The following is a 27,228-nucleotide window of genomic DNA, read 5'->3' as shown; positions in this document are numbered from 1 at the left end:
GAGAATGGATATATAGAATTGGATGCTCAAACACTTTCCCGCTCGACTCAACACCAAAGAAACCAGATAAAGGAAAATCGTAAGAAAGATTCAAACGTTCTCTTTGTAATCAAGCAAACAGTGCATGATTCTATTTTTCCAAGACTAGTTGGAGTAACAAAGTCAAAGGAGGCATGGGATGCTTTGCAACAAGCATATCAAGGAAATGATAAGGTAAAAATTGTTAAGTTGCAGTCCTTAGGAAGAGAGTTTAAAACTTTGTGCATGCAAAACTATGGATCTATTCAAGATTTTCTCACTAGAGTTATGGGTATAGTGAATGAAATTAGGTCTTATGGAGAAGATTTAAAAGATCAAAAAAATGTTGAGAAGATTTTAAAAGTTTGCCTACAAAATTTAATGGGGTTGGCGTTGCTATTGAGGAGTCTAAGGATCTAACTAACTTTCTTTGAATGACACATGAAGATTTTTTTTTTGCATACAACAAAGGAAGAGGTAATGATGATAGTGATGGAGGTAAAATATTTAATAAATCCCAAGTTCAGTGTTTTTATTATAAAAGATTGGGCCATTATGAAAGAAATTGTTGGAAAAAACAAAAACAACAAGTTAATTTTTCTCAAGAAAAAGAAGAGGTTGGCACTTTATTCTTGGCTTCTCATTCAACTAATAATGTTTACAAAGTGGTGTGGCTTATGGATAGTGGTTGTAGCAATCACATGATAGGAAACAAAGATGGCTTTGTAGAGATAGATGAATCTACAAAATTTGATGTACTATTGCAAGATGACAAGCGAGTTGAAGCTAAAGGTAAGGGAACAATTGCTTTGAAGACAAAACAAGGAAAACCAAAACACACTAATGATGTTTTATATGTTCCTTTTCTAGCACATAATTTGTTGAGTGTGGGGCAGCTCTCTGAAAAGGGACATTTAATTGTTTCCAAGGACAAGCAATGCATAATCTATGATAGAAATGATCGCAGTAAAATTATTGCTAAGACTAATATGAAACAAAATAGAATTTTTGCTTTCAATCTCCCTTGTGAAGCATGTACAACATTAAATGTTGCTTATGATGATAGTTCCTCGGTATGGCACATAAGGTATGGACATTTGAATATGAAAGGCTTGAAATTGTTATATAACAAGCAAATGGTCAAAGGGTTACCACTTATTGGTTCTACTGATAAAGAGTGTGAAGGGTGTATTCTTGGTAAGAAACATAGAGATTCATTTCCAGTAGAAAAATCATTGAGAGCAAGTAAACCATTGGAAATAGTGCATGAAAATATATGTGGTCCTATGCAAACCTTGTCTCTCAAAAAAAATAAGTATTTCATTATTTTGGTGGATGATTTTAGTAGAAGAACATGGGTATATTTCATTAAAGAAAAATACGATGCATGTGTCATATTTCAACAATTTAAACCTCGTGGAAAAACAAAGTGGTTATTGTCTAAAAACATTATGCACAAATAGAGTGGGAGAATTCACTGCTAATAATTTTGATTCTTATTGTAAAATGAATGGCATTCAAAGGCAATTAACAACTAGTTATACTCCCCAACATATTGGCATTGTTGAACATAAGAATAGAACAATTGTTGAGATGGCTAGGAGCATGATGAAAGGTAAAAACCTTCCAAACATTTTTTGGGCTGAAGTTGTAGCTACATCTGTTTATTTGCTTAATAGAAGTAGCTACAATCCCTATGTTCATGTGTATGATGTTTCTGACTGAATTGTGTGTTCTTTGGTGATGCTTATATAACTAGTTACTAAACTAATTGAAAATACACTTGTAATAATTTTTCAAATTGACTGTAATATTGATTCACCTTCCACCTCCATCATTTTTTCAGAAATCAGTATTAAAAGAAGTGCCTAAAGGTATAATTTAATCACTAGATGGTAGATCAGGCTAGAGGAATGGATCATGAAGGAATTCTTTTACTCAATGGAGCAGATAATGAAATCTAGAAAGATAATGTGAGATCTGAAATGATGGCTCTTGGATACGAGGTATGGCAATTGATGATTAAAGGTTATAGTGGAAATTTTTCAGTATAAAGAAAAGTAATCAAATGCACAAGCTATGCACACTATCTATAATATATCATAAGATTCATATCTTGAGAATATCATGCATTATGAATTTGCAAAATATTTATGCGGCATGTTACAGGTCATCTATGAAGGAGATAACACTCGAGATAGTAATGACAAGAAGAAGAAAAGGAATAAAATCAATAATAAGAAGAATACATCTAAGAAGACAGAGGATCAGGACCTTGTTTTGCAGGATCAAGACCTTGTTTTGCAAGCATTGTATCAAGTAGAGAATTCAATTTCAAAAAATGAAGTTAGAGTAAAAGACCCATAGGAGATAAATCTTACTATAAGAGGTAATGTTCCCATTTACTTATATGGTGATTGTGATATAGATTTTAACTTCCCATTAGATGTGATATAAGTTACAGATGGTGAAGATGATGATCGTAAAGAGAATATAGATCAAAATAAATCTATTATTAATAAAGTACTAAATATTGAAGTTGATCTAGATAAGGCACAAAATGAAGGGGAAAGGCTCATAATGAAAATTAGATATCAAATGAAATTACTACATGTTTTTTAAGGTAAATAATATGAACTTAAAGAAAGTTCTATCTGATTCATAACTCAATTAGAGGAAGGAAAATGATTTGTAGAAGTGATGGACAACCAACTAAAAGATAGGAACAACAATTATTAATGGTAGAAGCTAAAGTTGTATGCTTAAGAATTGAACTAGAAAATAAAACCAATCAGCGGAAGTTTGAAGAGAGTGCCAAAATATTGAACAATGTTCCTAGTTAACAAATATCCCCTTTAGATAAATAGGGTCTTCATTATAATGAATCATCTAGAGGGGAATCCAGCTCAAAGGTGGGTCAAGAAAAACAATAAAGAAATAAGAAGTCACCTAATAAAGGTGTGAGTAGCAAGATACAAAACATAAAGTCAGTAAATCAATAGAGGCAACAAGCAAGGAATGATTCAAGAAATATTTCCAATGGAGGTTATTTTAACTTATAAATAGATACAAGAAACCTTCAAGTTTTCAAAGGAGGAATGTAAATTGTTTTACTCCTTTGATGGACGATGTTTGAGTACTACATTTTCCACAACTTTAGACACATTGCATCAAATTATGGAAGTCATCTTACAAACCAATTATACAAAAAAAATGATATTTTTCAAGTAAGCAAACAATCTACAACACTCCCAAAAAGAAGATTATTTTCTCCTAGCTACTAAATTTGTTTTATGGCTATTGTTTAAGATCTTTGGCCATAAAGCAATACATTGTAGTTCTCATGCAAAAAGTAGAAATAATGAATGTAAGGCATAGATCTAATGTGAATAGTAGAATAAGAAGATCTGTGTCTTCTTCCTTATTTCTCAGTCATATAAGGCATTATACATGCAATAAGCTTCGACACATGGAACATGATTGTATGAGTAACTTAATGAATTCTTTAAGACAATTCAAAAAATAGAGAAAACTTAATCAGAATAGGAAGTTGAACAAAAACTCAAAGGAAGATCCATTTAACAAAGCTCAACATATTAAATCATGGAAGAGAAAGGAGAAGAAGCAAGAAACATGTAGTCCTTCTCTAGATGCTTAAGATAAGGACAACTCTTAGTATATTGACAATGGATGATCTCATCGTATGAGTGGTGATAAGAGAAAAATTCTCTTTCTAAAGAAGACTAAGGTGGTGTTGTTGTTACAACAATGACCCTCTAAAATTTCTAGGTCGTTCAATTTTGGATCCTAGTTATGTTTTCATGAGTTTTCTCTTCAAGCAATCTTTTGTCGTCTTATCATTTTTTCATGTTTTCCTAAGTGTTGATTATCCTTTCGACATATATAGGTATTTATTTTCCTCCGAGGTTAAAGTTTCCTAAGTGACATTTTCTCATCTTTTAGAAGTTGGCTTGTCACCTTTCTAAAGACATGAAAAGCATGATATTTCTCTATGAGCTAGCCAAGCTTTCCTCACTTGACATGCACACCTCACAGAAGGAAGAAAGTGCATCCTTATTTCTTAGTGAGAGAAAATTTTCAAAACTTAGTGATTCCACATGCACCGTTGGAGAAAATTTTGCCCTCTTGAGTCATAGAGCACTTCTCTTTCCTTGTAAAGTGCACTTTCCTCTCATAGTGGAGCACATTCCTTGTCTTCAACAAGTGCACAATTCTTGTCAACAAGTTTTCACCCATGTCTCCCACACATGTGCACTCCTCGCTTGTATTCCCACACTCCTAGAAAATAGGGATCCTCTCCCGCTTCACTTACCTAACTCATTGATCAAATGACAAGTGGTGAGCATGCATCAAAACCCTAACCCTAACTTGCATGTAGTCTTATTTATAAGGAGCCCAACTCATTGTTCATTCTCATAATCACTATTTACTTTTATTTGAGCAAATTCTCTCACCGCAAGGATTCTCTCCTAAATCTTTGTCACAAGTGCACCGATTCTTGGTAAGTTTCAAAACGTGTTTCTTTTATTCTCTTTTATCATTTTTAGTGTTCATTTTTCCTTTCTTTAGTGGAATTTTGATATACTTTTTTCATATTAAGTGTCATTTTTATCTATTCTTTCTCTTGCAAGTTTCACCTTGTTGTCAGATGTGGCACTTATACTAACTCGCCACATTCCATGACCTTTCACGTTCTAGTCATGATTGGGATAGAATATTTGAACCCTTGTAGATTTTTTCTCTCATTTTTACTATGCTATTGACTTATTATTAACCATCACATAGCCATTATTCACATTTTCCATCTCTCATTGAGAATTTCACACTTGCGAGTAGCGATCCCTCAGTCCTCACTCACTGTAAGCCCGAACTACACCCAAATAAGAAGGAGCCTCTCTTCGCTAGTGCATTTTTCACTTGTAGTCCACACTGAGGCATTTTTTTCCCACTGCAAATGTGACCTATGCCCATGATAATATCCCTAGGACACTACGCACTTCCAGTTTGCAGTGCATCTCTCCTTGGCCCTTGTTGATGTGAAATGTGTCCAAGAGGATCCTCTCTCCCTCAGAAGTGTGCACTATGTAGTTTTAAGCTCTAGACTTGATTCCCTTGTGCACTATGATCCAAACTTGCACACTTATTAGCTATCTCTTCCTTTCCTATGTAGAGTGCACACTTTGAGTGGCTAGTAAAGCCACCTTGCCTCATCTTGTTAAGATTGTGCTCCTAGCTTGCACAATCTTTCCTACTCATTGTCTTTTGCACAGCTTGGCATGTGATAGGTAGGAGATTTCCAAGAACTAATATTTGTTCACCATGAGTGATCTTTCATTTTCATGTGTTCATCATGTGCTATGAACACAAAAAACATCGTCCTTTCATAATTTTTAGAGACAATGTCTCCTACCACTTGACAAGACCCATCAAAAGAAACTTCTAAAAGAAGTGATGAGGAGGTAGTGGAATGCTCCAAGGCAAATTTACCAATATTATCAAATACACAACATGTCATTGATAAATATATCAAAGTATCATGGTAGGATATAAAAGATGTATTTATTAAAAATATATACTTCGAGAATGTAGAGGACATGAAGGTATGCATCAACATAAAGAGTTCTAGAATGCATAAATTATCATGCACATTTCTAGTGCTACCTTTTGTAGAAGCTATTGGGTTATTTTACAACACATGGATAAAAATAATGTAATTCTCAGTAGTGAATGTAGAAAGGAGATCACCACCTACCATCCATATGATTTTCATTCATATTATAAGTTATTAAACCCTAGGAAATACTTGAATACACAATCCTATGCAAAGTTGGGCTAACTTGAACGTCGAGGAAGTTCTAAAGCCATGGTGGTAAGAGCCAACAAAGTTGTTCCAAAATCCAAGTGCGATTTACAAGATTTAACCCCTAGTAAATACTTGAATACATAATTCTATAAAAATATGGGCTAACTTGAACGTGAGGGAAGTTCTAAAACCATGGTGGTAAGAGCCAACAAAGTTTTTCCAAAATTCAAGTGCGATTTACAAGACTAAATCCTTGAGAAAAAACGAGCATCATCTTATGGAAACGTGTTAAGGACTGCATGGGTGGAAGAATGCATAATATTTTTAAGAAATATGAGTTTACTTACTCAACGTCATTGTTTCTAGAGGTAGGATAATAAACTAGACTGACATCCTCACTCAACAACTATAGATCAATGTACAACAAGATAAGAAAGTTTTAGAAGCTCATTAGTCACCGGAGTTTTATTTGTCTTCCTATCTACTGTATGGTATCTGTGTTCGCTATGCATTCATAGGAATGAAATGTAATTGGACCCCTGAAGAGAAACGTCCTGTCCATTTCCATTACAAACTATTGTTAGAATTCAGTTTCTAAGTAGTGTAAAAGAGACTAACTGAGAACTTCTTCATAGTACTATATTAAATGATCTTCGAGGTGGAGCCTCCCTGCATGAAAAATAAAGTGAAGGAGGAACTCAACAAGATTTCAAATTGGTTCACTTCACCACAAGGCACATATATCAGAGTTTTCAGATGATACACCCTCCCTCATCTTATGCTGAGATATGTGACCAACAACGTGGTCTTGTAGGAGGTTGCCTCGAAACTAAATGCAAGTTTGTCTGCACAACTCTAGAGGAAGAGGAAGTATCCTAGGCCCTATTTCCCTTTATGGATACAATCATATGAGATCAAGAGAGTGAAGGAATTTGAAGTCAATATTTAAGAACTTAAGTTCCTTGATTTTAGAGAAATGAGATTTCATAGATATCACCCTAGAAATGTTTGCAAACAACATTGTGTGAAGATGCATTACACATGGCCATACGTACCCTTGCTATTCCTAGAAGACGAGAAGATAAATAATTGATATGATGTAATAAGGAAGAATGAGTAAGGAGATGAGGCATGACCCTACCATGTTATGCATGTACCAAATACATAGATGGAGGAGATTCAGCAGAAAGTTACCACCCTAGTGTAATACCCCCTTCCACATTTACCCACTTTTACAAAGTCTCTAGCGTAAACATGAGCTTTGTGTCATTATGACGTGACCCTAGCTCCAATTTCTAGTGATGGAGGTGGGGCCGACTAACTGACAACTGTAACAACCCCTAGTTTATTTTCCATGTAAAAAATATAAGACTAAGGTCATGGGAAACGTATTCCAATTTGAATGGTGGGAAGATATTACAGTGGGTGTCACTTTCGGTTTATTTATGGCTAAGAAAACTAGCAAAGGAAAAGAGGAATTAATTGGAATTTTATTTATGAAATAAAGGAAAATAGGACAAAATGAAGGTGAAGAGACACAGATTCGCATCACATGGAAATTGAAGGAAAAATGAAGTAAAATGAACAAAAATAGAGGCCTCAATGATAAAATTATTTTGAGGATTATTTCATGGCTCTTGTTGGTTTAGCATTTTGACAGTCTAGTGTTCTCTTCTATTATCTCATTCTCTCATAATCTTGCACACTTAGATTATTCTTAGATTATTCTTGGAGCACTTCGACATACATTGGTTTTAGGAAAAGAAAGCAAAGGAAATCATGAAAGTCCAAGGGAACAGTTGGATTAGAAACCACAGTTGGAAGGATTTTCATGTAACAAGTTTCATGTGTGATTTCCATGTTGTTTTATGGATGCATGGTATATACATGTGATATTTTGGTTATGTGTTGTCATTGGCATGGATATTTTCCTGGATTGATAGTGTTTTTATCCTTTCCTTGTCATTTCATATATATTCATGGTGTTGTTGGTTTTTCCACTTGTTGTTTGCTAATTGGTGTTGGTAATTCCTTATGGCTATGGGTTAGAACAAACATTTTGGAAGCCCTAGAAAAACTTGGGTTGAGTTACTAGTCCTAGAGCCTAGGTTGGGACAAACAATCTAGAGTCCTTGGTGGGTTAAGTTGCTAGTCCCTGGAGTCGGGTTGGAAAAATGCTCTAGAGCCCTGAAACATTGTGGGTTAAGTTACTAGTTACTAAAGACATTGACAACTCGGGTAGAGACTGATCTGGTTCATGTTAGTGATGTCTCACTCTAGAGGTGGAATCACTGTGGATGAGGGTTGAGGTGGTTTGGTCTCTGTTGAAGCCTCGAAAATTGTTGCTACAACATGGGGGAAAACCACGTGGTTCGGACCTTCTTTGGCAACTCCTTTTCCGTTTGCTGGAGTGGCTCTGACTGTGGATAATGGGGCCAGTTTCCAAAAAGAGATTTTGATAGTGTTGATGGGGTGATATATGATTTAACGTGGGAATGATTAAGCTAAGTGTAATATAATATAAACTATTCAAACACATGCATATATCCTAGTTTGAACACTATTAAACTATAACTATACCCAAGAATAAAGTAAAGTACGTGATCTACAATAATGTCCTATAGAAATTGGTAATAAAGATCATTCAACTACAATAAAAAGTGAAATATATTTAGCCAAAACGATTGTGAAAGATATATCGCATATAGAATCGTTCATATATTCAACATAAAATTAAATCCAACACCATATAGAAGTGCAATAATGCTAACCGAAACTCAAACTTTCATCCATAAAACAATTGAAGAAAATTTATTGCCTCATACATAAATAAAACAGAATCACAAGATAAAAGTACCATATATGATAAGTTCGGCTCATGTTTTTCAGCAATATCAATCTAATTCCAATCAATCCAACATCATCTAAGAGTGCAAAAGTGAAATTTCAGTAGAGCATTCCAAATATTCAAAAGAAAATAAATCATGTTCCATTCATTCCACCAGAACATCCTCAAAGGTACAAAAGTGCATGTTTTGAAGAATGTTTCTGATAAAATTTCTGGACCCCTCTCTAAATGCATGAGAGGGGTTTAAATACTAAAAATATAGGTCCTAAAAAAGATTATTATAAAAATAGTTAACAAGCTTTAAACAAACTTTCTCAGATTATGCTAAATAAAATAAAAATAAAAATAAAACAAAGTGACTAACTACTTTGCATTAGATCCTTAAGATCACAAATATATGTCATTAGTTTCAGTTGTGTTGATAGAACGAGCGCATATTTCAACTGTCAAGAAAATATAGCATCCGCCAGTCATGGCACCATTTTTAGTGTGGAGGTAGTTAGGCATCACAAGGTCATCCACTGGCTGTATGGTTTGACAAAGAATTGCCAATATTCTTCCCAGTTTAGCTTTCTCATTTGTCTGATGACCTCCTCCATTTCCTTTGCTTAGCCCACATTCCCTTGCTGTTTGGTAGGCTATCTCCCTGGCCATTAACTTGTGGGGGACATAGTATGGAAGGAAATGCGGTGAATAAAGGCTCCCAAATACTCTGATATATGTAAATGTATCCTCCCCAAACGATCTAGCTATAGGTAGGATATCTACTTCAACTTCTCTAGAAAACGTAGGGGCATTTATGTTGTAGACTTGTCTATGTAAAGGAAACATAACTCCTTGACAAATTTTTTAAAAGTGGGGGCAAAACTGAGACTCCCACATACTCTTATGATATATATGGATAGGAAGCAGGGCTTGCACAATACACTTGTATCCCATGATAGGAAATTTGGAGCCAAAATAGATAGCGTCCATTACATAGGCACTCATGAAAAATAGAGGGTAAACCCTTGAAGAGATACTCCTCTTTCTCCTATACTCCATTATGTCTTTCACCAATTTATGAGACAAAATTTGGGCCCAATTCATTATTGTTGCATTTACGGCTGCATCTGTTAATGGCAACCATTCTAAGGAAAATTTGGTACTATCAGGCTTGCCTAACATTCTACATTGCATGGTTACTGCAAAACTATGAGGGGGAGAGATAGATGTTGTAGAGTACATTCCCGTCTTATCATTTTTTATTTTTCCTTTGTTTTCTATCCTGGTCTACATGACATCTGCTCAATCTTCATTCTCCTTAGCAAATTTCTCGAGGAACTGTGTATTGTAGAGATTTTGTGTCTCTGGTAGATTGTATATAAGCTACAGGTTGTCTTGTGAAAAGGATCCCATAACCTCCTGCTTTTTATTCTTGAATTATCTATCTGAGACATCCACCTGATGGATTATGCACTTAACCATCTCTTTATATGGGATTATCTTCAGCCTTGCAGCTATACGGTGCATAAATGAGCATGATGTCTTGAAGAAGGGGGCGTCGGAGGAAATATGACCATTGGCTGTGGCCTTTGTTATCAGAGGTCTTGGTTTCTCCTCTTCTAATAGATCATACATGGCCTCCCATGTTGAGATTCCTCCGTCTTTGCTGCACATAGTGTCAGAGAACAAAGGGATCATTTCTGATATTTCAATGCGTCTACCTTTCCCCTCTTTTCCATTGCTCCCAATGACTCTTCTTGTGGATTGTTACTAATAATGGAGCAAAGCAGAAGCTATCCGATAGACATAAGTAAAAATGAAAATAAGAATGAATGATACACATGACTTTAAAAAGGTGACCAGAAAGGAGTTTTTACTAAATGCAAGTGAGAAGATATCGTATCATGTCGAACATCTTTTCAAACTTAAATGCCACTAACCCCTACTAAATTCCCACTAATGGTTCATTATCCCTAGATTTATTGCTCATTAATAATTTTCATTGCAAGTTGGGAAAGAAAATTACTAGGGTGGTGAGCTTTTTAGCTGTGGAAATGTTGATTTTGCGATTTGCAATGCAATATCGCATATCACATTATCGTATTTCATGTGTGCGCTTTCTATCACATTCCTTTGGTTTCTATGAAATGTGAAATTCTGGGCATTATTTATTAGTTTTCAAAGCATAGCTTATTTGATAAGATTTCCTTTGTAAGTCCCTTTTCGTTGTGTAGCGGACTTGAGTGTTTTTTATAACACAGTTGGCTATGAGGTCTGGGCTTCCATCTCATTTCAAAATATCGCATCGTTGGTAAAGTTTCGAATCTTTCTTAAGGGTTTATAATGTGATGCAGCAAGGGTGAACGTGTCATCGCAATATCTCATATCGCATGGTTAAAGATACTTTGTGAGGGTGTGCTTTTGTAAGCGCCGACATGCGATGTGGGCTTTATTTTAATAAGAAGCATTTTAGGACTTAGTTCAAATGAAAAAATCCTAATAGTTTTGAGGTTAAGCGCAGTAATCCCTTTTGATCAATTTTTGTGAGTTTTGGTCATTAATATGGATTTTGACACGCTTGATCATGCAATATGTGAAAAAGTGATCATTTGTTGTCTTTTCAATGGGTTTCAACTTGATATCTTTCTTTATTCAAAAAATAAAAATAAAAATGCCTAAATGCTAAATTTATTTTCTGGAAGGATTTTTTAAGGGACCCCATTTATTAATAGAATATTAGCTATTATATTAACAAATGGGGGGATAGCACAACAATTGGAAATTCGCTAGAAGAACCAGTTATCTCTGATAGTTTTTTGAAATTTCTAAAAACTTCCAAAATAACGGTAGTTTAGAAAATAAAAAATACATGAAATATAAAATAAGAAACATTACTCTGAGTAATATTAACAACATCCACCTAACTATCATCCTTTTTATCAACCTTTTCGATATGAAATTTTCTTTGTCTACATCAGTCATTATTTGTTTTTAAAGATAAAAACAAGGGGACTCTCACAAATCATATTTTAGGTGTACTCAGTTGTCATAGGTAGAGCCTCTGCCACCAACAGGTGTCCATAGCCTCAACAGGGTTGCCTTCTAACCAGTAATGATTCAATATCCCATCTAGATAAGAATGCAATCCTTAAAGATAAGTTCATATTTATATACTTGTTATTTTGTTCATTATTTTCTAAACAATTCTCTTTTCTTTAAAATTTTCATTTTACTCCTTAAAGGCCATTGTCTTGGTTTGGTGACCAAAATTGACAATGCCATTCATTGGTTGTAACTTAGTTGAACAAGTTGGCTCTTGATGAGACCCCTTGTCTTTTGATTGATACAATCTCAAGCCATTACCCTATTTTGATATGCAGTATTGGTAATGTCAGCTAGTTATTTCCCTATGATCATGGTAAGTCGGCTCTTGATGAGACCTCTTATCCTTTAAGTTTAAGCATATTTTAGGATTACACTCCAAAGAATGAAAGCTTACTAGATTGGGAAAATCATTGATTCCTTAAGAGTTTCTAGATGAAAATTGTAGAGTTAAAGATGCTTTTCTGTAGAGAGACTTTGCTTTGTTATAGATACTTTTCTTGACTGATGGTAGTGTAAAGGTTTTTTTATAAAGTTGAGGTTTAGCAAAGGATAAATAATTTCGGCAGAGAATAAGAAATTTCAGAGTAAAAAAACTTAACCTATGTTTCAAATGTGAAAGTCATCTTCTTAACCATCTCTACTTATAGAAGTGAAAAGTCAAAATATAAAAGAGACTATTATTTGTAAAGACAAAAGTAAATGCTACTCAACTTTTCTTTCTCCTAAAAAGTAAAGGCAATAATATACAAGGAATAGAATAGGTCATCTTCTACGAAAAATATTTCTTTAGGATCTACCCATTAATAAGTAGACATTATCTCTTGCATGATAAATCTTGCAATAAAAAGTTTGATGGGCCTATTTGTTCCAAAATATGAAATGGGCCAAGCCACATTCGTTGAAACATGGTATGATTACCTTCCTCCTCATGTGATTTATCCCATTTCAATACTAGGTCCCTGAGATGAAAGGATTTTGAACTTACATAATTTGGATCAAAGGAAGATTTGACTAACTATTGATGATGTGTGTGTGTAACTTTGGCCTTTACCCTTTCTTCTTCAAGCTTAAGGATTTGTAATTGTCTCACTTTCATAGAAGATGAAGGAGTTTCTTGAATAAATTAAACTACGGCTAGAGACAGTATAGCTACATTTGTAGGGAGGACAACTTCTTTCCCATAGACCAAATTAAAAGGATAAGTGCCTATGGAGGTCTTCTGTGTTATTTGATCTACCCATAGAGAAAATATTAAAGACTTATGCTAGTCTTTTTGTCATTGATCAATGGTTCGTTTAATAATCCTTATGAGATTTTTGTTTGTAGATTTGGCTAAACCATTCCCTTGAGGATAATAGTTAGAAGAGAATTTAAGTTTAAAACCTCTTTAAGAGAAAATTATGTCATAAAATTTCCTAAAAAATAAGATGCATTATCAAACTTAAGGGTATATGGCAAACCAAATATGGTAATAATAAACTGATCAATGAATGCAATGATGTTTTCAGAATTGGCTACCTTAAGCATAATTGATTCCATCCATTTTGTGAAGTAATCAATTGATGTAAGGATGTATCTATGCTGCTTAGAGGAGTGAGGGATGAACTCACCTATTATGTCCACTCCCCATTGTTAAAATGGATGTTAAATGTGGATTGGATGCAATGGTAATGTGGATTTCCTCTATCTGCCAACAACTATTTGAGAAACTTTACATTTCCTTACATAACTTTGTGTGTCCTTGAATAAGGTTGGCCAATAATAGCAAGTGTGTAGGATTTTATGTGCAGTTGTATCCCCTCCAAAATGTACACTAGCCGGTCCATTATGGAGTTCCTGCAAAAGCTTTTGTCCCTCATATTTTTCAAGATATCTAAGCAAAATAGAATCATAATTTATTGTAAATAACACATTTTTATGATTTGGCATTGTCTATCTTTTAGCCTCAAAGCCCTTTTTCTTTGGTAACTTAGTTGTGTAGGGGCATACCCATTTCTTAAAATTATAAAATATGATATCATCATATCTAGATTTAGTGTCATTAAGGCTTACCTCGTATACTTCTATACCATAACCTGAATCTTGTAGCATTGATAAGTTGGATGCTCCTCCTAACATTCTGCAAAAACCTTTACCTTTTACCATTTTAGCTGGTCTAATTTCAATGTCATATTCTTGCAGTGTCGTTACCCAATTTTTCCTCTTATCACCTACATCCCTTTGTATTAATAGATTTCTCACTACTGAGAATGGTACTACTACCTTGGTGTGGGTATTGAGGAGAAAGTTTCTGAAATGCTTTATTGATTTCAAAACAGAAAAAGCTTGTTTTTCAACATCTGAATAGCTCAATTCAGCCCCTCGTAAATTGGAGCTAAATAAATAAATTGGTGCTTCAGATTTATCATCATTGATCTATGTTAATATAGCTACATATGATTTCTCGGAAGCAAAAGTATATAAAATGAAATGATTAGAAAAATTCAAAGTTGCTAAAGAGAGAGAATTTATGATTGCTTGTTTAATCAAATCAAAGACTTCATGCTCTGTATGTTCCCATTTAAAAAGATATTTTTTCTTAATCATAGATTGAAGAGGTCTTTTGGGAATGATTAGTATTTCTAAGAAATGCTAACCCTCTAGGTTTGGTAGCTAACCTAGAAACAACAGTTAAAAGAATTCACTATTTTTCCTATGAACGACAGATAAGAGAAAGATTATAAGGAGCCAACTTGCAATTTCTACTTGATTCCTCACTTGATCCCTCTCTCCTTTGACTGATCTCGCTCCTCCTCCTCGTACTTAACATGCTTGGAGAGTACCTATGTAATTACGGAAACAAATACCCATCAAAGCATAATGATCCACAATTCATGAATAACATAAAATCAAAAGTATGATAAACATATGAATGCATTGATAGATTATACAAACATAGGGGAAAAATCTTGGAAAAAGTTATTAATAGAAAGGAGGATTACAACCCATGAGTTCAATCTAGTGCCATCCTTCTAGCTTCAAACCTTCTTCACCTCATGAAAAATAAGAAATTCCAACATTACTACACTACTTAGCCTCAATACTAAACCCATCAGCACCTCCTTACAACTCAGAACTATTTAGCCTCGAGATCTCTTGGATGAGTGATCCATTTATAGATGAGTGAAGGAGGTTGGGTCATCAATGATGTGATGAATGCATTTCTATTTTTAGGAATTGGTTCCATGAAAGAGGGAGATAGGAGGCTGATGTTTCCTAATTCCTTTTGTGATCCTTGGGTGAACTCAGAGGGGCAGTTGGCACTTGAGAAGCTTCTAGAGGTTTCCATGAATAACTGATTCTTCAAAATCTCCCGGAACATTCCCCAAGATTGCTCATTGCAGGCTAAAGAGGGCATAAGTGTGATGCATAGCACTTAGTCAGTGTGACACCTGTAATGCATTGCAGCCTAATGAAGGGCTTCCTGCAATGATCTCTTTATAGAGACTCTTTGGATGACTTTTGTGATCGAACTTCTTTGGGAGTGAGGCATTCAGATGACTAAGTTCTTTAGGGCATGAAACAACTATATTAGCGGTTGATGAACCATAATAAGATCGACATGTAAGTTGGGGTTGATGTGCCCAAATAAATCTGTAACAGTTGCCCCCTAAAGCATGAGGTCATAAATATCTATGTCGTGTAAAATTATTTATCATGAGGATTGGAAGTTTTGAAATGGAAGGCCACCTACATCACTTACAATACAATACAACATGATAATATGATTTTTATCATGAACGAGATGAGGGAGGCATTCCCATGCTCAGCTTATAAACCTTCATTACATGTACATAGATCAGATAGTTGTCTACATATATAGATTTGTGAACCATGATTAGGATGACCATATATGTAAAACCTTTGTACATTTCATTATGTACTCCTGAATATATCGCAACCCCGATGGATGAAACTAGATCCGGGGTCTTCAATCTCATTCAATATTCACTCAATGTACAATTCTAACCATGTGAATAGATGTTCTAAGGTCGAACATGGAGAGACATTGCCTGATTACCAGCCAATGATGTAAGTTGTTAACAGACATGAGAGGAATCACTGATAATAAAGATGATCCTCAAGGTACTACAATACATTTCGCATGGTGTGAATAAATGATTTGATGTCGAACACCATGCAAAATCATTTGGTCGAAGGCCATTGATGTCAACCTGTCGCGGGAAGCGAGAAACTTTCCATTGATGTATGCAAGGTTCAAAGCACTGAAAGGGTGTTTCTAGGTCAACCTCTTGAATGATGAGCTGATGTTGACAAGAAGCGACTTGTCGTAGGAGGGCCTTGATGTATCCCACATCTATGACACGAAATAAAGTAAATGATTTTTAGAGATGAGAATCGACTGGTGACACAAAATTCATGAATGGCAGTTATGAAAATGAAGGTTCATAGTATTGCAACGGATGAAGTTTTTACTCGATCATTCTCTTGAACATATCGATGACACTAAGATGAATTGGTAGCATTGACCCAAAACAAAAGTGATGGATGGTGTGATAGAACAATGGTATGATAACCATCAAACAGAATGACCCAACTCAACTTATTCATGGAGATGAAGTGAAAGTGTCATGTTCAAGACCAACTCACTACCATAAGTTTTCAAGACTTTTCCCATTTTCCCTAGTCATTGCTGACCAGTACCTCTTTATTTTTTATCAAGCTTGAGGAGGATAACATATGATTTTTCTATAATTCACCCTTCCGGCAAAGCCATTGCTATTTGATGTTTTAACGAGTCTAGCAATGGTGAAACTCGGTCTTTTCTAGGTGGACAAGTTTGTTGCTATTATGATATTTTAACGAGTTTAATGACAAAGATAACTCGGTCATTTTCATGTTTAGAGAGTTTGAAAAGGGACGGAAAGAAAACTCTATAAGGTCTTTTTCGTAAAATAATCCCTCAGGTCCGGAAAAGGATAAAATAATACAAGAGAGATGTTGTTTCCAATACTTTAACGAGATGGAATAGGCAAGCGCTCAATAATATTTTGTTATTTAGAGAGTCTGAAAAGAGCTTTAAATAGGACTCTATGGTTTCTTTTCATTTTATATCAAAGCTCGAAAAGAAAACAAAAAGTTTGCTTTGTGGTCAAAGATGCTCAATTCACCATTTAGTACATCGAATTCTGTTTTCAGTCATTCATCCTACTCAAAACTCCACCAAATATTATTAAAAATACATGTGAATGGGTAAAAAATGAATAAAAACAAACATTTACTTTATTTACATCTAAAAGTAAATATAAAAACTAGTTTTGGTAATTCATTTTAACCATTTCATTTTTACCATTAGATTTGGAGCTCTGGAGCAATTTTTTACCTCAAAATTCACCAGCTAATTACAAAGGATTCTATGGATCATTTCTCACGCTGTCAAGACTAGGTAGGAGCTATCTCAGTGCTCTTTCATTCTATTCCATTCTTTTTCAATTTTGGGCAAAAATTCTTTGTTTCTCAAGCCCCTAGGGTTTCATCCTGTGATTTCTAGATCATCACACCTTTTCCCTATCGAAAAGTGTGATGCATTTCAGGCTCCTAATAGGCAGCCTACAATGCATAGCACTGTCTCTGAAGGGTAAGTGCGATGGGCACAAAAACTAAAATTAAACAGTTGTTTTTCTTCAAATTTTAAGCTAATTTTTTCCCAAGTTGGATCCTAATTTATCTAATGATTGTGTTTCAGATATTCGTTGGATCAAAATGGTCATTACATGATGAGAATGAGAACATGAGGAACAAGACATGATTTCTTTAAAATATCAGGGCACAGTTGATGCCTTAAAGAACCGTGGGTTGCTGAAGTTCTTTCGCTTATCCAACATGTGGCAACAAATGGAACTACTACATTATATTATTCATGCTTGGGACCCTACTGACCAGGTTTTCCATATTAGTGGTAAAATGATCCCCTTCACCATCGAGGATGTTTACTTTCTGATGGGTTTATCGAGGCGGGGTGCCCTCATTTCATTTTCAGGATTCACCAGAGGGGGTGAATCAATGAGAGATTATACTCATCAGTTCTGTCAGGAAGGATCTCAACCCACTAGAGATGGAAAGATTCATATCCGAGATTTTAGTGATAGACCTTTGAGAACAATCCTATTTACCCTTGCTATATTGGCAGGCAATGCGGCTTTACATTTAGCAAACATATCTTATATGCAGTGTGCCTTAGAATGCCTGGAACCATAGGTATTCAACTAGTGTGAGGCAGTTCTTCCATCTATGAGAGAATAGATGACCAAGGTGAAGGTTGTCAAGAAAAAAAAATTTGGTTATGGGTCTATCTTGATTTCCTTCACCTTGGAGAGAATCCCGTTTATGTAGCCGCAACACATTTCTCTGGGAGTACCTGGACCTAGAGACCCACCGATGCAGCAGTGGGTAGATCTTATGGCTAGGCATGCTAGCCAGTTAGTGATCTCATTTTCCTCTGCTTTCTTCAAGTGGTTTGATCATCGGGAGATGGCCTTCATAGAATACCCATATGTTGGGATGGACTTCCATGGTGATCTAGATCTGGTATTGCTAGTTTGGGCATAGTGGAGCGCTATCGGTAAATTGATTCGACCACACTTTTATTTTTAAGTTTTCATTGTTTCTGTGTTTTTTTATTGTTACCAAGACTAAACATACTTGTATATGTATGCAGATGTTGGATCCGTTCGACCTGTGGTACACCCACGGGAGGTAGGTGCGCCAGTGGAGAGAGCTGTCGGGAGGGTAGTTCTCAAAGATTTGGACATAGCAGAGACCTTGGCTTAGCTGCAGGATCACATAGAGGGTTTAACCCTTGTCATTCCAGATGTATGGATTGAGGATTTACCCATGAGATTGCAGCACCATACCATTGGCATGCCGAGTCGCTGGATGAGACTCCTACGTATGATAGCACAGGCTATGACCTGTTATCATCAGCAGCACTAGTCTAGGATATTTTTTGTATTCATTGTTTTGTTTTTGGGTTAGATGACCGATTTTGTCTGGGACAAAAGCTATTTGTAGAAACTTATATACAACTATATCTATTTGACTTTCAGAGTTTTTTTGAGGTTAAGTGTTGAAATCCTATTCAAATGATGATGTGATTTGAAAAATGCTTTCTTTACATATGTTGCAAATGTCTATCTAACACATAGTTTGCTAGAGAGTCAGTTAATGTGTTTAAATTCCTAGAAATATGTTGATATTGAATGAATTCAAAATGTCTCTCCAAAATTTGAACTCTATGTAGCATGCGATCAATAACTGGGTTTCGGATGGAATAGGCGTGAGTAAGTTGTAGTATGACAAGTTGTGAATCTAGCCTAACAATGATTTTGCGTATGCCATGTGAAATGGCATCAGAGAGGATTTAAATCAACGCGCTATACTCAGCAATATTATTTGTCAATCGACCAATACATATACCTCTAAGACTCACTAACTCGCTGCTTGAAGAAAAAATAGCCCATGCTACAGAAGATAAGTTCTTCATACTACGACTAGCTCCGTCACGGTACCCAACAAACTGTTCCAAAAAGTTCGACATCTGCAACAAATGTGAAGTGGATTACCTAACCAAATCAAAACTCTAAAAGAAAATTATTACACAAAAATGCAATCAAAGCATATGTACAGTGATTTTTACTACACTTAATTAAGCATAGTAATGTTCAAGATACAACCCATTTCGGGGCTGCGACAATGGAATCCCATCATAATTGACTAACTCGTAGGCTCCTTTTGTCAACACACATTTAACATATAAGGGCCCATCCATAATGGTTCAAACTTCCCTGCTCCTAGTTTGTCAGAATCCTAATCGAAAAGCAAGACTAGGTCACCTTCTGAGAAGACATGAGGCTTAATGTTCTTGTCATATTATGCCTTGATGAGTTTCTTATGTGCTTCGTTAGCCAATGCAGCATCACGACGGGTTCCATCCAGATGGATTAATTCCAAGAAACGTGCTTCTTCTTCAGAAGTATCAGGTAGCAGGTCAATTGCGAGCTTGAGGGATGAGATTTCACATTGGATTGGTAAGACCACTTTGAAACCATACACCAATTAAAAAGGCGTAAATCTGATTGCATTTCTAACCGAGGTCCAATATTCCCATAGAGCTGAGTACATGATTAAATGCCAATTCCGTTTATGGATTCCAATCATTCTTTGCAACATGCGCTTAAGGACTTTGTTGATTGCCTCAGCTTATCCATTAACTTGTATATAGTATGGAGTATAATTATCATGAGACAATCCTAATTTGGTAGTTAATTCGATCATCATATGATTGCGAAAATGTGACCCATGATCTGTAACTATAGCTTGTGGCACACCGAACCTGGAAACCACATGGTTAAAAAGAAGAAAGCAGCCGTTTTGTTACTGTTGTTCAATGTAGGCATCGCCTCAGCCCATTTGGTAAAATAGTCAACAGTGACTATAATATACCCATTCCCCCTGGCCGAGATGGGGTTACATGTCATAAAATCAATGCCCTATTTTGTGAATCGGCCAAAAACAATGATTGGATGCAGTGGTACACGTAGTAATCTGGTTTTACGATCAAAAATCTGAAAAGCATGTCACCTTCTGACAGCGTAACCAGATAAATGCCCCTCACAAGCACCTGAATGGAATTCATTCAAAGCTTTCTCAGCCTCCTCATGTGTAAGGCGCCTACATAAGATCATATTGACACCATGATGATAAAGTGTATCACCAATGATCACATAATCTTTGGGTTAGTATCGAGTACGTCGCTACTCAAAGCGAGAGGTATTAGGCCAAAAAGATTGGGTCTGGAGATAGACCAGTATACTTCCATACCATTGATCACTTGATGAAATTAGAAGCAAAGACTCATCCAAGATTGATGCTTCGGATGTTAAATCACTGGAGGACGAGGGAATATCACAAAGTAGCTCAGCAAAGACGAGAGATTTCTTTGATTTGGATTTGATGAAGTCCAAATCAAACTCCTGCAAGATAACTATCCATTTAGAATATTCACCCCCCAGCAATTGACATGACAAGGTATATGTCATAGGGTTGCAATCTGATATAATGGTAGTTTTGCGAAGGAGGATGTAATGACGAAATCTCTGCGCAACTCGAACGACTGCTAAGGCTAACTTTTCAACATATGAATATTTACTTTCTATATCATTAATATTGCGACTCAAATAATATATAGGATGTTCAATTCCACTTTCCTCTTGCACTAAAACCATACCGATGGTTGTATCTGCAGTTGCAAGATACAGGTAAAAGTATTTTTTATAGTTTGGCGCATACATTAATCATGCTTTAATCAAGGAATCTTTGAGAGCATCAAAAGAATCTTGCACAACTTGGTCCCAATGGAAGGGTACCCCTTTCTTCAATAGACTTGTATAACCTTTAGCTAATTTAGCATTGTTTGGAATGAACCTCCTCAGAAAGTTTTCCTTCCCTTGAAGTCTTTGTATCTGTAGGAAATTTGAAGGTGGAGGCATGTCAAGAATTGCTTGAACCTTTATGGGATCGAGTTGAATTCCATATTTCGAAACTACAAATTTGAGAAATCGACCAGTACCAACACAAAACACACACTTGTGTGGATTGAGTCTTATTTTGTAGTGTCGACAATGTAAACATATTTCTCTTAAATGTTGCAGGTGATCAGTCTGTTTTCGTGAATGAGCAGGCACATCATCAAGAAAAGGTTGAACAATATGTTTGATGTCATGGAAGGCATAATTCATTGCCCTCTAAAATGTAACACTTGCATTCTTCAAACCAAAGGGTAGCTTTCAATATGTGAATGTGCCCCATGGACATATAAAGGTAGTTTCTGATTGGTCATGTGGGTGTATATTGATTTGACTATAACCATAAAATACATGCATGAATGAAAAGATTTTGCATCCAGCACATTTTTCAATAATCTGGTCGATGAAAGGTGTAGGATAGTTGTCCTTCGGACATGCTTGTTTACATCCATATAACCGACACACACTTGAATTTTCCCTTTTTATTTATCACTGAAACAATATTAGATACCCAATCAGTAAGAGGTACAAGGAAAGTGAGCGAGCAAGCAAACTTTTTTCAACCTTTGCTTTAATGGTAGCGGCTTTCGTAGGATGAATAGGGCGAAGCTGCTGTCATACTGGTTTGACATCAGGATACATTTTAATCTCATGTTCAAAAATGCTTGATTCAATGCCTGGAATTTCCTCATAAGACCATGCAAAGACATCTCCAAATTCGTAGAAAAGAGCACAATAATTATCTAGTTCCAATGGAGAACAAGATTTTCCAACACGAATATTTTCTACAATTTTAGGCTTGGTCGAAATGTTTATAGAAATTATTTCTTCTATGTTAGACAGATTACACTCAGAATCTATAGTATTTACAGAATTCGACAAGAAATCAACGATTTATGGGTGATGAAGTTCATTTGAGTAACCTTCTTTTTCATCTTGAAGTTGGGACTGATGATGATAATCTTCCCATGATGTCTCTCCCATCATCATTGATTGGACAATTCCTTCATCCGTAGAATGTATATGCAAAAAAATATCTGAAGAGGTGCCATATTCTAAAGACCTATCTACCCATGCAATTGTTGAGAGCGGATTAGGGTTTTCCGCGCAAGCCTAATAGATTGATTGCTATAACAAGTCAATGGGGCTTGGCAACATTGCCTCGCCATAAACATCACTTTCAAAGTAGTTGGAGTTCTTCTTAAACTCATATGATGTAGAAGAAATCATATTGTAGGTCTCCACTCTTGCCACTTCCGCGAAAACAGATGGTGATGGGAGGGTAAAAGTGCCCACCAAGGAAGGATATTTTAGGAGACCTACTCCAAAAGTTTGAAGCAATTGTGAGTTTATGTGTATCAATGGAATGCTTCCGATGGCCCGTGAACTATCGGCAAAGAAGGCTAGCTGATCAATGACTGTGATTCCACCCTTTAAGGGAAATTCAATCCTTCGAAATTAAGTGGAAACAACGCCAGCCATAGCATATACCTAAGGCCTTCCTAATAAAATGTTGTAATGAAGGAGTCCGTCAATGGCCTCGACCTCAACATTTACTGTTTTTCTCCCTAGTTCAACTTGTAGGTTAGTCAAAATCCCATACGGAGTGTATGTTCTTCCATCGAAAGCTTTTAATGTAGTTGGTGATCGTGACAAGGGCGGTGAACAAAGAGTATTCGAGTAGCTCATGGACATAATGCAAGTAGATGCCCCCTCATTAATAATAGTTTGGTGAACATTTTTATTTATAGCTTTTACTTGTATTAGGAAAGCTAATTGCACTGGTAACTGTGGTGTATATCGTGTATGGTTAAAAACCACAAGATTAGAATCCATAGGATCGATTCCACCTATTGCTGACAATAAAGCTTGTATCTAAGAGGGACAGTTTTGCAACACCTCAAGTGTTGACATAGAGGAAGGTGATTGAGCTAGATCTTCCACTATGTTATAGTTTTGAGCTGCTCGAGCACGAGGATTGAATGTTGATTTGTGTACAACTCCCTTCAGTGGATTTATTGCTAATTTAGGTATGATTGGTGGAACAACTTCTTGGAAGTCGAGGTCGAAGTACTACGTTGATCAGTAGCCTGGTTATTCGACAACAATGGATTTCCATAATCTTTATTCCTTTTTGACACCAAAACTTCATTTTTGTATTTTCGATAGACAACATGAGTACTTGGGATGTGGAAGCATTATTAGTTGCAACCAAATGTGTTTCTGGGGTTGGAAACGGATTTGTCAACACTGCTGAGGTATTCCAATTCTTTATAAGTTTAGAGACTTCATATCGATGTGGACAATATCTTGTAAAATGCTCATCGTTACATATCAGACATGGATAATGAGGTTTTCTAGCTGCAGTAGGGGATTCAAATGATTTGTCAAGAGTGGAATTATCCTGTTTCTTTTTGTTATTCTTTCCTTTCTTCTTACCTCCTGGTTGCTTTCATTTTTTGCCTTTGTGAGATGACACAACATTAATTTCCAAGGCAAGAGGGTTTTTTGATTGATTTGCATTTTTATTGGAAATAGCAAGAGTTTGACCAAATCTTCCTCTTTCCATTTGTGTGCTTGAGGAATCAATCACGCTGTCGTCGGCATGAGAGTCCCTACTCGATTTTGGAGATGGTGGAATAGTGAAGGCTTGTCTAGGTGCATCGGGAATTTTATCATAGAGCATGCATGATTGTGTGTAAATCAAGTCCAAATATTGGGCATGAGTGATAACTTGATCTTCTGTGACAACTCCTCCTTTTTCCACATCCTCTGTTATTGATAGCAGCAAGGACTTTATGAACCACTCAGCTAAAAGCTGATCTGGAACATACGTCTTAACCATTCGACGACGACGCCACCACTCATGAATATGATATGATATATGGGTGGAGGTAGTCTATCTAAAGTTGGTCAAGAGTTTTGTTCTAGTCTCGTACCTGATGGGTAACTAGAAGTGGGTCAAAACTGTAGTGGCTGGAATGGTGAAGTTGTCGAAAGAAGGTTTAGGTAATTCAATATACCATTTAGGAGCTGGACCAGTAAGTGTTATTTGGAAAAGGCGAAGTCTGATCGAATCATCATTCAAGGTATTGGATGAATACCATAAATGAAAGGTCATAACATGATTTGATGGGTCTTCTCATGGATTTCCATTAAACTTCGTAATATCAAATGGAAATTTATGTGGAATCACTGGCCACCAAGGCGCGTATGCAATTGGATCATTAGTGAGATGGTTTAAATCTAGTAATTTTAAAGTTGCTACAAATGGAAACTATTGATTCAAGTCAGGTGGAGCATACCCAGGATAGGATGGAATCGCCTGTGTAATAGGTATTTGTATACCAACATAGGGCATCTGCATCTGGTAACCTTGGTAAGGTTGTTGGACAAAACCAGTATAAGGTGGTTATTGATAACCAGATTGGAATTGTGGTTGTCCATAACATGCAAAGCCTTGTTGACTAGGTCCTTGGTAAGCTTGATATTGACCAAAACCAGTTTGAGCTTGTGAACCAAGTCCAAACTAGGGTTGGGACTGTTGGAGTTGAGGTTGTTAAAATTGTGACAGCAACTGTTATTGAACCAACTGTTGTTGCCTAGTAGCGAAAGATTGACCAAGCTATGGATCAACTATACTAGTGTACACCTGGGTAATTCTAGATAAAGGTATACTAAACTGAGGTTGTTGTTGAGCTCTAGAAACAAGTGACTGTTGTATATAAACTTGAGAAACTTGAACCTCTTGCCTTGAAACATGTGGTTACAAGGAAGAAGGATCAGTTTTTACCAGTTGAGATACAACAGATTGAGCTTGTGATTGGGGCACAATAGTAACAAAAGGTGCAGTAGGAATATTGTACATAGTTTGCATTGGTTGTGTTGGATACACAAGCCTTCGTTGATCTAGCATTACTGTTTTCCATTGACAAACTCTAACTCCAGTTTGATTGGAATACTATGGGAAATTACCATATGGTTGTCCCCCGGAAAAGGGAGGAATGGTTAATAAGGATATTGCTCTCCATATGGTGGCAATCCAGTGTTTAATGGATACACCAGTCTCTGATGACTAGATTGCCCAAATTGATACTGATGTGGAGGATCAAATTGTTGAGTTCCCATGTGAGAAAAAATAGGTATAATTCTAGACAAGTTAATGGGTGTTGACCATGGTGCAGAAGCAACCCCTGAGTGGGTTCTAGACAATGATTGGTAACCAACCAGGATGGACGATTCACTGTATAGGTGTGACTCAGGTGTGGTATAAAATATCAAAGGAGTGACAACAGAAAATTCTGCTATAGCTGCATCAAATGATACAGTATTAGATGTTGATGATTATTCAACCATAGTTAACTGGCCCAAAATTTGTCCTAAATATTCGATGGGAACTTGCAAAGGTGTAGGGGAAGATGAAGAAAAGTAATTAGGAATAGATGGATAAAGATCAATCCTAGTTCCAAAGTGAAACGGGGTGCCAGGTGTGAAATCCTCTACTATCTCTTCTATGGCAATCAAATCATGTGGAAGAGGTTGACCGTCAGGTCCGTAAAAGATTTTTGGTGTTGAAGAAAGCATAGTTTCTACAGTGACTAATGTCGGAGGGGTAACGACTTCTGAATGTTGAAATTCAAATTCTAGATGTTTAGTTAAATGAACAAGAGTTTCAAAGGTAGGTTCCTGAATAAATTTTGGTTCAGATGTAACTTCAGTTTGAACTAGTATAGATTCCAGACCAACTCCTAATGGAGTTGTTTCAGGTTCAGAAGCACTTCCGGGTTGAACAATTCCAAATTGAGGATCAATTTGTTGTTGGACAACCTTGGTTACTATTACACTAGGATTAGTACTAATGTCCTCAGGTAATTGTGAAACTTCCTCTTTAAGAATGGAGGTACCAGAAATAATTGGAGTAGCTGAAGTCTCTGAAGCTATCGAAACAAATGTTTCAAACAACCCAAATGAAGAACTGGGAGTTCATGATGTACTAGACTCAGTTAAATAGACCGCTTTGTCTGAATTGGTGTCGCTTAGGGAGGCAAAGTTGACTCGTTGTTCTCCGCGGATGATGATGTTTGGGTTGAATTTCTTCCACAATTGCAGATTACTTAATCAACTTAAAAATCAACTAAGGAAAAAGGAAGTTATTTGTGGTCAATTAGTTTCAACGACACTTGGACACAACTTTGCTTTTTCAATTTTAAAGAATCGAGAAAAAGCAAAAGATGACTCTAGTCACCTTCGATTTTTAATGAGCCTAAAAGGACAAGTGATCAGATGATCCTTTTACTTTTGAAGAGTCGAAAAGGAACGAAAGTGACTACTCTGGAGACTCTATACAAGAGGGTTTACCAAAACAATCATAAAATTGCAATATACACCGTGGTGATAAATGAAAGAGAAATTACCAAGGACTTTATGTAGGGTAGTCAATCTTCCCGAATGTTGTGTTCAATGCATTGTGATCGATATGGCGGCAGACTCGGATCCCTAGGGATAAAGGATTTCAACCTATCGGAGTCTCCCACTATATACGCGATGGTACAGGGAGCACAAGTCCGTACTAGCACTTGTCGGATCAAAGAGGAGGAATCACGCAACCTTCAGTGAAAACGATAGCCACTAGGTTTAAAGATGCCAGAACACATCTCTAGCCTAGACCTCTAGATGTGTTGCGTAAAGTTCGAAAGCATTGTTAGAATAATTGAAGTTTATTTTTAGTTGATCTTGATTAGAAATTTGCCTTTGAAGGTTCACCATGAAATGTGTTTTGAAATTCCAAAAAATGCATCTAGAATGATAAGCACTCTTTTCGTTTACTTTCAACAATGAAAATCCAAACTATAACGGATAGAGCA

Source organism: Pinus tabuliformis, chromosome 7, assembly GCF_031772625.1.
Source record: "Pinus tabuliformis cultivar Carrire ecotype Pingquan chromosome 7, CPIR1, whole genome shotgun sequence".
NCBI classification, from domain to species: Eukaryota; Viridiplantae; Streptophyta; class Pinopsida; order Pinales; family Pinaceae; genus Pinus; species Pinus tabuliformis.
The sequence above is the reverse complement of the archived record's forward strand: the minus strand, read 5'-3'. Positions refer to the sequence as shown.